Raw genomic sequence first — 16,042 nt, 5'->3', positions numbered from 1 at the left:
ATACCGGTGCCTTCGTCCGAAAGGGCTCCTTTGTCCTCTCTAGACCGCAGTGCAAAGAGAGGACCATACTTTCGAGCATTAGGATCCGGACTATTAAGAGAGGCTTGTTTGGCCTCTCTTCCTTTGTCCATGAGGGTAGGGCAATTTTTCACTTGATGATCACTCTTCCAACAACTATAACACCCATTTGTACCGGCTAGACACTTCCCATGATATTTCTTTCCACAATTGGTGCAAGTAGGTTTAGGATATTGAAACTCATTATCTTTCTCTTGGTTAACCCTACGAGTTTTGGAAGGATCTTGGTTTGAGGATCTCTTTTTGAACCTTGGTTGAACTTGTTCACCTGACCTAACTCTCTTCATCTCTCTATTCTTTCTCTTAAGTTTTGACTCCTTAATTTGTTGGGCAAACACCGTAAGCCTAGAGATATTTATGTTATCATGGAGAATTGTCAAACGATATTCTTCCTCAACTAGGTCGTACACACTCGTCACAAATTTACTCATCTCATCCTTCGGCTCCGCCACCATATATGGAGCATACTTGGACAATAGGGTAAATTTTTAAAAATACTGTTCAACACTCATGCTACCTTGCCTAAGGTTTATGAATTCTTCCTACTTAGCCTCCCTCAACTCATGAGGAAAGAACCTATCAATAAATACTTTCTTAAACACCTCCCAATCAATGAGACCCGCTGCTACTCGCCTATTTCTCTTCCATTGAGTATACCAAACTTGGGCAACATCCTTTAATTGATAAGCGGCTTGTAATAACCCGGAAAATCTATAGGCTAAACTAGAGCCTCATCGTATGAGTTGGCATAACCTGGTATCTAGGATGAATTAGAGATTATGTGGGTGTTTATTTAACTTAAGGAGACGTATTAGACCAAACTAAAGCTAAAATAAGGGAGGTAAAGAACTAGGGTGAACTTGGGAACCTAAACTATCAAGGATGGGTGAAGGAGAACTTGTTCTCTCTTTGGATAGGTTGGCGATGGGCAGCATGGTCGCCCAAGTGCTTTGGCGATGCGCCAAAGTGCACTTGGTTCACCTAGTGGTCTGTCCCACTTAACCTAAGCATTGGAGAAAAGGGCGAGCTAAGTTGAGGGTCGCCCAATGGGTGGGCGATACGCCCATCAGACCACTCTCTTCGCCTAATGAGCTGCCCATTTTTTGGAGCTCACTAGAAATTTGGGCTAGCCAAGGGTCCACTTGGAGAGTCTTCTAGTGCCCTTGGCGAGCAAAGAGGGTCCAATGGGTGAGCTCCAGCATGAAGACCATAATTTTTAAGTTTTAAGTAGGGTTCTTTAAGTAATCTTTCCAAAACATGAACCAACACTTTCCCACTCTTTTCCTAACAAGTATATATACTTTTTATGGTCAAATTAATCCTATTTTTAGTTACTCCCACTTAATAAAATAAGAAACCCAAGAACACCATAAAATTTTGTCTCTAAACTCCATTGAAGAACAAAGAAGAACTCAAGCTAGGGGATTCAAGAACAAGTCTTTCTTCTCCAAATTCTTGAGGATCTCAACCTAAGGTATGTATGCTCTTTATTCTTGGGTATATATCCCGCAAGAAGTCCCTTTATAGTGTGTTTTTAACACTTCCAGAAATCTAGTGTTTTACTCTAAACATGGGTGTTCTTCCAGAATGATTTCTATTGTTCAATTGTGATTTACTATGACTAATTATGATGGTGTAGGATTATATTGTTTTGGAATTGATGGTTTTTGATGAAATTCTCTCATGGACCCATGGTTTCCTTTCCCTTCTTAAATTGTGAAACAAGATATGACTTGATTGGCTATGGAAGTTGGTAATTGATTATGTTATGTTTAATTGATGATCGTATCACGAAATATCTATATATATTGTGGTAATTCTATAATGTTATGGTTTATGTTTGTTCATGGCCAAAAAGGGCAATTGGCTAGGGTTTGTGTATGTTGATGTTGACCCTATATGACTAGGTGAATTACTTGAATAATAATGATCACTTATCTAATTTTGTGGTATTGATGCAAGGTTCTTCTCTCTTATACCTTATACACTTGATATTGTATGAAACATGTATGTATGTATGTCTATCGTAAGCTTGTGGTGTTGGTTGAAAGGACCTTCTTATGATCACACTACTATCGCAATGTGTAAGGTTTACTCACATGCTAATGTTTCTAAAGGTGAAAGGATTTTTCTCACTGAAAGAAACCTATGAGCTAATATGATGATATGTTAACATGAGTAGCTAATACACTCTCTTGGGACTAATGAGCCTAAGTAAAGACAAATGGTGACTTTTAAAGGGAATAATGCTTAGCACCGAGAGGAAATGAAGGTGAGATGGGGGCTTTTACGTCTAGGAGGTCCGTCTTCCCAACGCACGATATCTCATGAGATGGAAACCTTTTACGTCTAGCAAGTCTGAGTTTCTAGTAGTAATCTCCTTGTCCCATAACTATTTCCCACATAGGTTTTAGTTAGTGGATCCACCTAAATAACTAGAATGTACGTTCTACCTTAGGCAAGTAGAACACCAATTTTCTGTGTAGGGGTAGAAAAACTGATTTCATGAAGCTCACATGGTCTATGTCGGTTAATGCAATCTTTCCCTAAATGATAATGAATGAACTATGGTAAGAACGTGGTCTTTAACTAGGACTTCTGTAGGGGTACTACTTAGTGTGAGTGGGGGTATGGGACTTCACCTATACATTGCACATGTAGACTCTAAGACGGGTTTTGGTAAGGTTCTCTTATATTGTGATGACTTAGGAATAATGCATGGAAGGTATGAATGGATGTTATGAATATGAATTTCTTCACTTTCATGTATATTGAAGGTAACCTAAATGTGATACTTGGTATTTTATAGGGTTATGGGATCTTGCCTTTGCATTGCACTAGTGTGGCTTTGGGTTGCTCATATATTGAATTATCTTATGTTTCTTTATATGTGTTCATAATGACTTTTAAACTTGATAAATGCCTGATTTCAACTAAATGTCCCTTTTATGTATGTTTTAAGGATTTTTGTGCATGGTATCCATACTTAGTACAATTCATTGTGCTAACCATATTTTCTACTTCAGTATGAGTTTAGGTTCTGGTCGTTGGTACTTACTACTTTCTTCAAGGTGAAGCTTGGGTCGACTATTCCCCCGGCTTGGTGAGTCCTCAAGCACGAGGACGTAATGCTATTGATTTTTGTTCTTGGTTTCCCTCTATATTCTAGACTATGTTGTATCACCCATTGTTGGGAGCTTTATTGATGTAAAGGGCTTTGTCCCTATTTGTACTCTTATGTTTAGATGGTGATTGAGACAAGTCTAGTTTCCTATTTTCCTTATATGTAGAACTTGACTTCTATTGTAAAGGTTTTAAATGTTCCCATATTTTTCTATGTCTTTATGCGTTGATGAATGCTAAGGGATTGTATAAGGACCCTTTGGGGTCAAGTACGCCGTGTTACGACTAGGGGGTGCTCTCAGGTCGTGAAAAACTTGGTATCAGAGTATAATTTTAGAGAAATATTCTTGGATGATGTATCATGAACCACGTCTAGTCGAGTCTTATTCATAATTGTGAAGAGAACCACACTTATGAATGAGAGGCTATAAGGTGCTTAGGAACTTTTCACTTCTTTGATTACTCATTATTTGTGCCTTAGAGTTTTTACTCTATGAAGTCTTTTTCCTAACCCTTTTCTTGTGCATATAGGAATATGAATACAAGAAGAGCGGCCGCAAGAAGAGTGGAAGAGGAGGTTGCTAATGATGAGGGAGTACCTCCCCAAGGTCCCAAGGGGCTCAAGTTCCTCTAGCTCCTAAAGAGGAGGGGGCCATGACCATTGTGGAGATAAGGACGGCTCTCCAAACCTTAACTCATGCCCTAACGGCTCAAATGACTAGAGATGCTAGGGGTCAAGTGAACCCCAATGCAGGTACTACCATTTCTAGGTTAAGGGATTTCACAAGAATGAATCCCCCTACATTCTATGGCTCCAAAGTGGATGAAGATCCACAAGGGTTTATTGAGGAGGTGTTTAAGGTACTTGAACAAATGTGAGTGTTTCCAAGAGAAAAGGCGGAACTAGCCGCCTACCAACTGAAGGACGTGGCTCAAGTGTGGCATGAGCAATGGAAGGAAGAGAGGTCCATTAGAGCATGCCCAGTTGATTGGGGAGTGTTCAAAGTGGCCATCCTTGATAGGTTTTTTCCCCTAGAACTAAGGGAGATGAAGATGCAAGAATTCATCAACCTCCGCCAAGGAGGTATGAGTGTGAAGGAATATAGCCTCAAGTTCACGCAATTGTCTAAATATGCTCCAACTTTGGTGGTGGACTCTAGGGCTAAAATGAACAAATTTTTTATGGGGATATCCGATTTTGTGGTGAATAAATGTAGGTCGGCGATGCTTATACCAACTACGAACATTGCACGTCTTATGGTTCATGCCGAGCAAATTGGGGAACAAAAGCTTAAGCAAGTGGGTAGAGAAGTGAAAAGGACAAGATTTGATGATGGTAATTCGTCTAAGGGTAGATTTGAGGCTCAAGGAACACCAAGGTTTAAGAAGAGGTTTTCTAATCAAGGCACTTCTAGCACTCCTAAGGTCAAAAAAGAGAGGGTGCCTTCTCCAAATCCACATAGTGGTAGTGAAAGTGGTTATTATGTTGATAAACCTAATTGTGCAAAGTGTGGCAAAAAGCATAGGGGCAAGTGTCTTTTGGGAACGAATGAGTGTTTTAATTGTGCAAAAAGTGGGAACATGAAGAGGGATCGTCCTATGCTAAAAGTTCAAGGGAGGGAAGGCAAGCAAGTCCCTCCTAGTGGCTCCAACTCCAATGCTCCCAAGAAAAATTGCTTATATGCTCTCCAATCTAGAAGTGATCAAGAGGGTTCTTCGGACGCTGTCACCGATATGTTACAAGTATTTTCCATTAATTTTTAGGCATTGTTAGACACCGGTGCCACATTATCTTTTGTTACCCCTTTAGTGGCTATGAAATTTGATGTACTGCCGGTGGAGCTACAGGAACCTTTTTCGGTTTCTACTCCAATAGGAAACTCGATTGTTGCTAGAAAGGTTTATAAGGATTGTCCTATTTCCTTGTTTAATAGAGTCACTTTGGTTGATTTAGAAGAATTAGATATGTTGGACTTTGACGTCATATTGGGGATGGATTGGTTGCATGCTTGTTTTACTTCCATTGATAGAACTCAGGTAGTAATGTTTCAATTTCCGAATGAACCCGTGTTAGAATGGAAGGGGGGAAGCTTTATTCCTAGAGGTTATTTTATCTCATATTTGAAAGCTAGAAGAATGATTTCTAAGGGTTGTAAATATCATATTGTGAGGGTCAAAGACATTAAGTCTGAGACTCATTTTTTAGAGTCGGTCCCCATAGTAAGGGAATTTCCGATAGTCTTTCCTAATGACTTACCCAAAATCCCGTCCGCACAGGAAATAGACTTCGATATTGATCTTTTGCCAGATACACAACCCAAATCAATTCCCCCTTACTGGATGGCTCTGACCGAATTGAAGGAACAACTCAAGGATTTGTTATATAAGGGTTTTATTCAACCAAGCATATCTCTATGGGGTGCCCCAGTATTGTTTGTGAAAAAGGAAGATGGATCACTTAGGATGTGTATAGACTACCACCAATTGAGCAAGGTCACTATAAAGAATAAGTATCCTCTTCCTAGAATTGAATATTTCTTTGACCAACTCCAAGGGGCGAGTTACTTTATGAAGATTGACTTAAGGTCGGGTTACCACCAACTTAGGGTGAGAGGGGTTGACAGTCCTAAAACGCCCTTCCGTATAAGATATGGTTACTATGAATTCTTAGTTAGGACTTTTGGTCTAACAAATGCCCCGTCAGCGTTCATGGATCTTATGAATAGGGTTTTTAGGCAATATCTTGATTTGTTTGTGATCGTCTTTATTGACGATATTTTCATCTATTCAAGGAGTGAGGGTGATCATATGAAGTAGTTGAGATTAGTGTTGCAGGTCCTCAAGGACCACCAACTTTATGCTAAATTTAGCAGGTGCGAGTTTTATCTAAGGTCGGTTACTTTCTTGGGTCACACTGTGTCAAGTGTGGGAATAGAGGTTGATCCGAAGAAAATGGATGTGGTGAAGAGTTGGCCTAGATCTCTATGTCCCACCGATATTCAAAGTTTTTTGGGATTGGCTGGGTATTATAGAAGATTTGTAGAGGGCTTCTGATCTATTGCTTCTCCATTAACAACCTTGACCTAAAAGAAGTCCAAATTTGAGTGGACGGAGGCTTGTGAAAAGAGCTTCCAAGAGTTGAATGATAGACTCACCTCCGCTCCGGTATTGACCTTGTCGGAAGGTACTGACGGATTCGTTGTATATTGTGATTCTTCGATGATAGGGTCGGGGTGTGTTCTCATGCAACACGGTAAAGTAATTGCCTATGCTTCAAGGCAACTTAAGAGGCATGAAAAGAATTACCCAACGCATGATCTCGAACTAGCGGCGGTGGTTTTTGCCTTGAAAATATGGAGACAGTATCTCCATGGGGTGCATGTAGACGTTTTTACAGACCACAAGAGTCTTCAATATCTGTTTAGCCCAAAAGACTTGAATCTTTGACAAAGAAGGTGGTTAGAGCTTTTAAAGGAGTATGACATGAGTGTCCTTTACCACCCCGACAAATCTAATGTAGTTGCGGATGCCTTCAGTAGATTCTACACGGGTAGTGTGGCTCATGTAGAAGATGAGAAGAAGAAATAGGTTCGTGATGTGTATAGGTTGGCCCAGTTATGTGTCCAACTAGTAAATTATATCAAGGGTGGAGTTATGGTTCATCGTAGTTCCGAATCGTCCATTGTAGTTGATGTGAAGTCTAAACAACACCTTGATCCTATTTTGATGGAGTTGAGATAATCGGTTCTCAACAAGTCCGTTGAGGCTTTCTCCCAAGGGGCGATGGTGTGCTTACGTACCAAGGTTTATTATATGTTCCGATGTGGATGGCTTAATGGATCAAATCATAGAAGAGGCTCACAGTTCGCGATATTCTATTCATCCGGGAGCCACAAAGATGTACCGTGATCTACGGGAAATCTATTAGTGGAATGACTTGCAAAAGGATATAGCGGTTTTGTAAACAAATGTCCAAATTGTCAACAAGTCAATGCCGAAAACCAAAAGCTAGGAGGTTTGGCCCAATATATAGAAATCCCCACTTGGAAGTCGGAGGATGTAAATATGGACTTTGTGGTGGGGTTGATAGGATGACAAAATCAGCCCACTTCATCTCGGTTAAGACTTCATTTTCGGCGGAAGACTATGACAAGTTGTAGATTAGTGAAATTGTGAAGTTGCATGGGGTCCCCTTGTCTATCATATCGGATAGGGGTACTTAATTTACCTCACAATTTTGGAAATCATTTAAAAAAGGGCTTGGTACCAATGTTAAACTTAGTACCGCTTTTCGCCCTCAAACGGATGGCCAAGAGAAAATGACTATTCAAACCTTGGAGGACATGTTGAGAGCGTGTGTGATTGATTTCAAAGGTAGTTGGGATGACCATCTACCTTTGATTGAATTTGCCTACAACAATAGTTACCACTCTAGCATTGTCATGGCTCCGTTTGAAGCACTATATGGGAGAAGGTGTAGATCTTTCGTTGGGTGGTTTGAAGTAGGTTAGTTTGATCTAATTGGTCCCAAACTAGTCTAGGATGCCATTGAAAAAGTTTGACTTATTAGAGATAGATTGAAGACGGCCCATAGTCGGTAAAAGTCTTATGCCGACAATAGGAGGAGGGACCTAGAGTTTGAAATTGGTGATTGGATCTACTTGAAGATTTCACCTATGAAAGGTGTTATGAGATTTGGCAAAAAGGGGAAATTAAGTCCCCGATATGTGGGCCCATACCAAATCTTGAAACGTGTTGGGAAAGTGGCATATGAGTTAGACTTACCCAATGAATTGGCTCTGGTTCACCCGGTGTTTCATGTCTCCATGGTGAAGAAGTGCATTGGTGATCCGGTATCCATCCTTCCTTTAGAGGGTTTAGGAGTCGATAAAAGCCTTTCTTATGAAGAAGTTCTGGTATAGATTTTTGACCGGCAAATTAAGAGGTTGAGAAACAAGAAAGTAGCTCCCTTTAAGATTTTATGGAGGAACACTTAGTTGAGGGGGATACATGGGAGGACAAGGCCGATATGATATCCTATATCCTCATCTATTTCCTTCTGCTCCTATCCAAACTGGAGGTAAGTAATTTCCTCCTGAGTTTTTCTGTTTGGGGAGTCATATGTATTGTATGAGTTTTTCATGATTTTTCCTTATATTTGACATGTTCTAGAATAAATTCATGTTTGGTGTAAAATGAGCTTTCATGAATTATATGTTCTCATGTTGAATTGCATTTGAGTATGATGTTGGTATATGTGACCTCATGAGATGAGTTGATGAACATGTCTAGTTAAGATGTGATGAAGTAGCATGTTAGCTTAATGTTGTTATGTTACGCTTGCTTGTGTTGGAGAAGGTAGTTCCTCCCACGTTTGTATGAAATGAAATTTTTTGGTGCATAATGAGATTGTGGATGTAGTTCCCACTTTTTGTATTGCATTGAGCTTATGATGTGGAGTTGATGTTTTCCTCCTATGATTTATACATTGTTATATATATGTCTTGTATGATGGCCGGCTAGTCTTGAGTCTTTTGTCCCTTAATATGGTTAAAGTGTCATTCGAGGGTGAATGTTCCTAAGGGGCGATATTGTAACAACCCGTTAAATCTATAGGCTAAACAAGAGCCTCATCGTGTGAGTTGGCATAACCTCTAGTTGGTGTCTAGGCTGAATTAGAGATTATGTGGGTGTTTATGTAACTTAAGGTGATGCGTTAGACCAAACTAAAGCTAAAATAAGGGAGGTAAACATCTAAGGTGAAGTTGTGAACCTAAACTATCAAGGATGGATGAAGGAGAACTTGTTCTGTCTTTGGATAGGTTGGTGATGGGAAGCATGGTCGCCCAAGTGCTTTGGCGAAGCGGCAAAGTGCACTTGGGTCTCCTAGTGGGTTGTTCCACTTAGCCTAAGCTTTGGAGAAATGGGCGAGCTAGGTCGAGGGTCGCCCAATGGGTGGAAGATCCATCCATCAGACCACTCCTTTCGCCTAGTGAGCTACCCATTTTTTGGAGCTCACTGGAAATTTGGGCTAGCCAAGGGTCCACTTGGCGAGTCGCCTAGTGCCATTTGCGAGCCAAGAGGGTCCAATGGGTGAGCTCCAGCGTGAAGACCATAATTTTTAAGTTTTAAGTAGGGATCTTTAAGTAATTTTTAAAAAACATGAACCAAAACTTTCCACTCTTTTCCTAACAAGTATATATACTTTTTAAGGTCAAATTCCTCCTATTTTTTGTTACTCCCACTTAATAAAAGAAGAAACCCAAGAGCACCAAAATATTCTCTCTTTAAGCTCCATTGAAAAACAAAGAAGAACTAAAGTTAGGGGATTCAAGAACAAGTCTTTCTTCTCCAAATTAGTGAGGATATCAACCTAAGGTATGGATGCTCTTCATTCTTGCGTAGCTATCCCACAAGAAGTCCCTTCAAAGGGTGTTTTTAAGACATCAAAATATCTAGCGATTTACTCTAAACATGGGTGTTCTTCAAAAATGATTTATATTGTTCAATTGTTATTTACTATGACTAATTTTGATGGTTTATTATTAGATTGTTGTGTAATTGATGGTGTTTGATGAAATTCTCTCATGGACCCATGGTTTCCTTTCCCTTCTTAAATTGTGAACCAAGATATGACTTGATTGGCCATGGAAGTTGGTAATTGATTATGTTATGTTTAATTGATGATCGTATCATGAAATCTCTATATCTATTGTGGTAATTCTATAATGTTACGGTATATGTTGGTTCATGGCCAAAAAGGGCAATTGGCTATGGTTTGTGTATGTTGATGTTGACCCTATATGACTAGGTGAACTACTTGGATAATAATGATCCTATATCTAATGTTGTGGTATTGATGCAAAGTTCTTCCTGCTTATACCCTATACACTTTATATTTTATGAAGCATGTATGTATGTATGTTTATGGTAAGCTTGTGGTGTTGCTTGAAAGGACCTGGTCATGATCACACTACTATCGCAATGTGAAAGGTTTACTCACATGCTAATGTTTCTAAAGGTGAAATGAGTTTTCTCACTTAAAGAAACCTATGAGCTAATATGATGATATGTTAACATGAGTAGCTAATACACTCTCTTGTGACTAATGAACCTAAGTAAAGGAAAACGGTGACTTTTATAGGGAATAATGCTTAGCACCGAGAGGACCTGAAAGTTAGATGGGGGATATTACGTCTAGCAAGTCCGGCTTCCCAATGCACGATATCTTATGAGATGGAAACCTTCTACGTTTAGCAAGTCTGGGTTTCTAGTAGCAATCTCCTTGTCCCATAATTATGTGCCCACATAGGTCTGAGCTAGTGGATCCTTCTAAATAGCAGGAATGTACGTTCTACCTTACGCAAGTAGAACACCTCTTTTCGGTGTGGGGGTAGAACACCGAATTCCATGTAGCTCACATGGTCTATGTCGGTTAATGCAATCTTTCCCTAAATGCTAATGAATGAACTATGGTAAGAAAATGGACTTTAACTAGGACTTCTTAAGGGGTACTACTTAGTGTGAGTGAGGGTATGGGACTTCACTTATAACTTGCACAAGTAGACTTTAAGAGGGGTTTTTGTAAGGTTTACTTATATTGTGATTACTTATGAATAATGCATGGAAGGTATGATTGGATGTTATGAACATGAATGTCTTCACTTTTATTTATATTGATGGTAACCTAAATTTGATACTTGGCATTTGGTAGGGTTATGGGATCTTGCCTTTTCATTGCAGTAGTGTGGCTTTGGGTTGCTCATATGTTGGATTGGCTTATGTTTGTTTATAAATGTGCATAATGGATTTTAGACTTGATAATGGATGATTTCAACTAAATGTCCCTTTTATGCATGTTTTAAGGATTTTTGTGCATCGCATCCATACATAGTACAGTTCATTGTTCTAACCCATATTTTCTAGTTTACTATGAGTGTAGGTTCCGGCCGTTGATACTTACTACTTTCTTCAAGGTGAAGCTTGGGTCGACTATTCCCCCGGCTTGGCGAGTCCTCATGTTCGAGAACGAGATGCTATTGATTTTAGTTCTTATTTTCCGTCTATATTCTAGACTATGTTGTATCACCTAGTGTTGGGAACTTTATTGATGTAAAGGGCTTTGTCCCTATTTGTACTCTTATGTTTAGATGGTGATTGAGACAAGTCTAGTTCCTATTTTCTTATATGATTTCCTTATATGAAGAAGTTGACTTCTATTGTAAAGGTTTTAAATTTTCCCGTATTTTTCTATGTCTTTATGTGATGATGAATGCTAAGGGATTGTATAAGACCCCTTCAGGGTCAAGTACGCCGTGTTACGCCTAAGAGGTGCTCTCGGGTCGTGACACGGCTAGGTCCGCTTTTTCTACCAAAGTCACCCCCATAGCATCAACTACCTTATAAACCTCATCCCTAAACTCTTGAGGTTCCTCTCCCACTTTGGAACCAAGAAACACCGGAGAGTTCATCCTAACAAAATCCCTCAACCTAGAAGTCGTAGTGGTCGCATTAGGTTTCACACGAGTCCCACCATTCCTATTGGCTTGGGCCATCATAGCTTGGGCTTAAGTTGTCACGGCTTGAGCCATCATTAGAAGAGCCGACCTAACTTCCTCATCCGACATAGCCGGAGGGTTAATCGGATCTTGATGATCTTGATTCTCTTAAGGAGCTTGATTACCTTGAGGAACTCCTTCATTGACATTGTTCTCCTCCATTATCCTTACGTTAGCCCTTCGTGTATTCATATCTTAAAAACACAAAAGACGGATTAGGAGATGGACTTCATAGAGTTAAAACAATGAGGTACGACTAAAGAGTAATGAATGAAGTGTAGTTTCCTAACATCTGATAGCCTCTCATTCATAAATGTGGTGCACTTCACACTCATGAACAAGACTTTACTTGATGTGGCTTATGAGACATCACCCTAAAACCATCCCAACATCTTGTGCTCTGATACCATCTTTGTCACGACCCGGAACTACACCCCGGGCGTGACATGGCGTACAAGACTCTAAAGAGCCTCATACAAGCCTCATAGCATTCATAACATAAGACATAATAAAATGGTACAGAATTTAAAAACTTTTATCCTTACAATCAAAGTCTTTATTTATAAATAGAGGAAGTCTAACTTTGTCTCACATGGACATCTAATACAACTTTGAATCAATAATAGGGTCAGAACCCTTCAACATAGTATTCATTTTACTACAATTCATCCACATCACATAGTCATAAATTAGGGTTATGGAGAATTCATGGATTCATGGGATATTTTATCTTAAAACCACCATAAGATAGCAATTTAATCTTAATATATGATAATTAAACCATTAAGAATGTTTTAAGGAAGAATACATGACTTGGAGTGAAAACCCTAGGTTTTGGAGAATTTCCAACTTTGAAATTGAAAGTTTTAGGGCTTCATGGATTAAAGCATTCTGAGATGATGAAATTCAACTAAAATCGTGAGAGAAAGCCCCCTCCATCAAGCCCTAACTAGATCTTCTTCTTTTTCTTCAATGGTGTTTTTAGAGAGAAATTTTTTGGAAACGGTTAAGTTGGTTATGATTTTGAGTTAGGGAGTTAGGAGTTAATGAGTTAGTTAATAGCTTATAAAGTCATAAATAGGTCTAAATAATCAATATAAAACGACCTCACTTCATAATAACTAACTTAGGAATTTACCAAAATAACCTCCACTAGGACAAATTTGGGACAGATTGCAGCCACCACCTACGTCCATGCCCCGTCCTGAAGTCCATGGGTGGGTGGTTAGCAACCCATTTTCCTGGTTCTTGACCAACGACCAAGAGCTACGAGGCGTGGATGGACCTACGCCCAGTAGGGTCCATCCGTAGGGCACAACATTTTGGCAGCTTTGGCAGACTTGGGGCAACTTTGGGGTTAGACTTTAGACTTCTCCTCAAGGATCCTTGGTTAGTACTTGGGGGATCGTACCTTGACGTTTAACACTTAAACCCTTCAACCTAAGTTCGGGAAACCATTTTACACTTCTAAACCCCACAACAAACTCAAAAACTCTCATGTAAGGCTCTAGTTTCACCTACTAGTTTTCCAGGTGTTACATGAATATGCTAGGAGGAATGTCGAGCAAAAATCTCTTTCTCAAGATCTAAACTGATGTTTATGTGTTGATTTGCATCTAGGAAGACAAGAGAAAGGCAAGGAAATTACCGGGGAAAAGGGAGCACAAAAGCTGAACCAGTTAAAGAAAAGCAATGCTAACGATCCCCAAGACCACTCTGCGACCCGTCGAGTGGTCATTAAGCTCGCCTAAAGTTATAGCGTGCCAGCCCTTTGACAAAGGCAACTGGCGGTAGAACGCACCTTTCAGTGACGCGCCGATTGGATCGGTGGAGCAGTCTCAGCCTATCTAAATTTATAGAACAATTGGTGAAGATGCAAGAAAAAACAAGGATGAGAAAGGACAATTGGCGCATCGCCAACCAGGTCGGCGACCCTGACCTCGATCGCCTAAAATCACAACATAGAAAGTGTGAAGGCTCAAGCTAAAAAGGCGATAGAGAGGAGCATTTGGCGCATCGCCGACGCTCAACTTCTACCGCAGAATTACCCCTAGGCAAAAATCGGGGAACAATTAAATTTATTTTTAAAATGATAAAACGTTGTCCTATCATTGTTAGACTCTAGGTTTTTTATCCAAACACTAGTTTTCGGAGTTTTGAGTAGAATTTAAAGTTAGGTGTTGATTTTAAGTTGATTTCAAGCATTCTAAAGATGGGAATTTTGCTACCCATCTTATCAAGAATTTAGTTGGTAATATTTTTCTGCTTATTACAATTCGTGGCTAAAACCCACATTCTTGGGGGTGTGATTATGTGATTAATTGTCTCAATTAGCTTATGGGTATTAGGATTTTATGATTTTTTGCTATTTGGAAGTTGGTTCAATTGATTACTGGGTTTAATTCTTGAACTATAGCTAAAAATGCAGTTCTAGTCTAGTATTGTTTGATTACTTGAGAAAAAGGTTTTAGAATTATGATTATCAATTGATGATTGTAGTGATTGAATTATTGTGGATTCAACTTTAGAGAGTTAGTCTAAATTTAATCCTACCAATCTAGCTTGAGAGAGTAGATTAATTGAGATTTTGGGTTGTTCATAATCCTTTTGCTTGTCGAGGTTCGAGAGAACTCACTAGATTCGTGATAGTTGATTGACAGATGGCTATTACATCTAAAGCCTAGCCTACCAACTGAGAATCAACGATCTTCAGTAATTAGTAATCACTCGTAGAGTGAAATTGGCAATTTATCGATCACATCCCCAAGGTTCCCTCTCTACTTAATTAATTCCCTGCTTTCATAATTGCTAATTGACAAGCCTAATCCCCCCATTTGACAGTTGTTGTCAACCTTTGGAAGTTACTTTAATTGTTCTGATTAATTCTATTCCTACAATCGATTAGAACACGTCTTTCACTTCGTAATTGAATTCTTGGCCGTATCACTCCTTGTGGGATCGACCCCAACTCTTCGTTGTGTTTATACTAGATTGCGATTGGCTACACTAAGATTTGGATGAAGTGTAGTTCTGCGTTATCAAAAATGGTGCCACTTCCAAAGAGTGGTGTTTAGAATTCTTTAAGTGAGGTTTACCTAAAATCTAATGTTGTTTGTAGTTGAATCGAGTTACTTTGTTTTGTGTTTGTTGTTGGCTGCTCGTGAACAAGTGACGAGATAAGTGTGAACGGGAGTAATTCTAGCCAACTTGCGCACCAAGATGACATTGGTAACTTGAATGATGTTAACGAAGCTCAACTGGTCAGCGCGTGTGCTATTTCTTTACCTCCGGTCGTGGGAAATGTAGTATTCCATGTGACTAGCACGATGTTGCAGTTATTGCAAATGAAGGGTTAGTTTTAAAGTTTAGCTAATGAGGATCCGTATGAGCTTATCCGAAACTTCGCGGACATGTATGGTCCATTTGGCTTAGAGAATATCACCCAAGAGTCGGTCAGACTTTCACTATTTTCATTCTTTCTAATGGGGGAGGCAACAAAGTGGTTGGGTGAGTTACCAAGAGAATCAATCACATCATGGGAGGAAATCACCGAATTACTCTATGTCATATTTTTCCCTCTATCGAGGATGTTGAAGCTGAGGGATCATATTCTGAACTTTAAGCGAGTAGAGGGGGAACCGATTCATGAAACATGGTTGAGGTTCCAGAAGTTGCTCCTCCAGTTCCCAACTCATGGAATCTCTAGCAATGTGTTGCTACAATACTTCTATCGGAATCTCAATTCAATAAAAACGGGGGTGGCTGGCCAGCTTATTCGAGGACGAATCATGCAGCAATCATTTGCTATAGCATCCACTCTCCTCGACGAAATGATAAAGATCAATCGTAAATTGTACACTAAGGAAGATAAGGTGTCTCCCTTGAATTTTGGGCTGACAAACTAGCTAGTAAAAAAAACCAAGAACGACACGACAAGATAGCCAAGATGATGTCCCAAATGGTACTGGTAAATGAACAAGTGCTGGGAGGTATTTCTAAAAACAATGAGGTGAAAAAAGTGTCAAGACTAGAGGAGGATTCTCACGCAAGATTTTTGAAGTCGGGTGGGAATCAAGGTTGGAACACACTTATTGAAGATGAACGGAGAGGTTAAGCTCATATTGGGGTGACCAGAATGACTCTAGGAGGAGAGAAGACAATCATGAGGTGTATCACATGCAATCATGTGACAGACCAAAATCTAGGGGCAGTTCAGGGAGCCTTCTAGTGGATGAATTCTTATCGCGCAGCACCCCCCACCACCCCAATCAGCCCCTACGAGC

The sequence above is a fragment of the Solanum tuberosum genome, unplaced genomic scaffold (assembly GCF_000226075.1).
Source record: "Solanum tuberosum cultivar DM 1-3 516 R44 unplaced genomic scaffold, SolTub_3.0 scf00203, whole genome shotgun sequence".
NCBI classification, from domain to species: domain Eukaryota; kingdom Viridiplantae; phylum Streptophyta; class Magnoliopsida; order Solanales; family Solanaceae; genus Solanum; species Solanum tuberosum.
The sequence above is the reverse complement of the archived record's forward strand: the minus strand, read 5'-3'. Positions refer to the sequence as shown.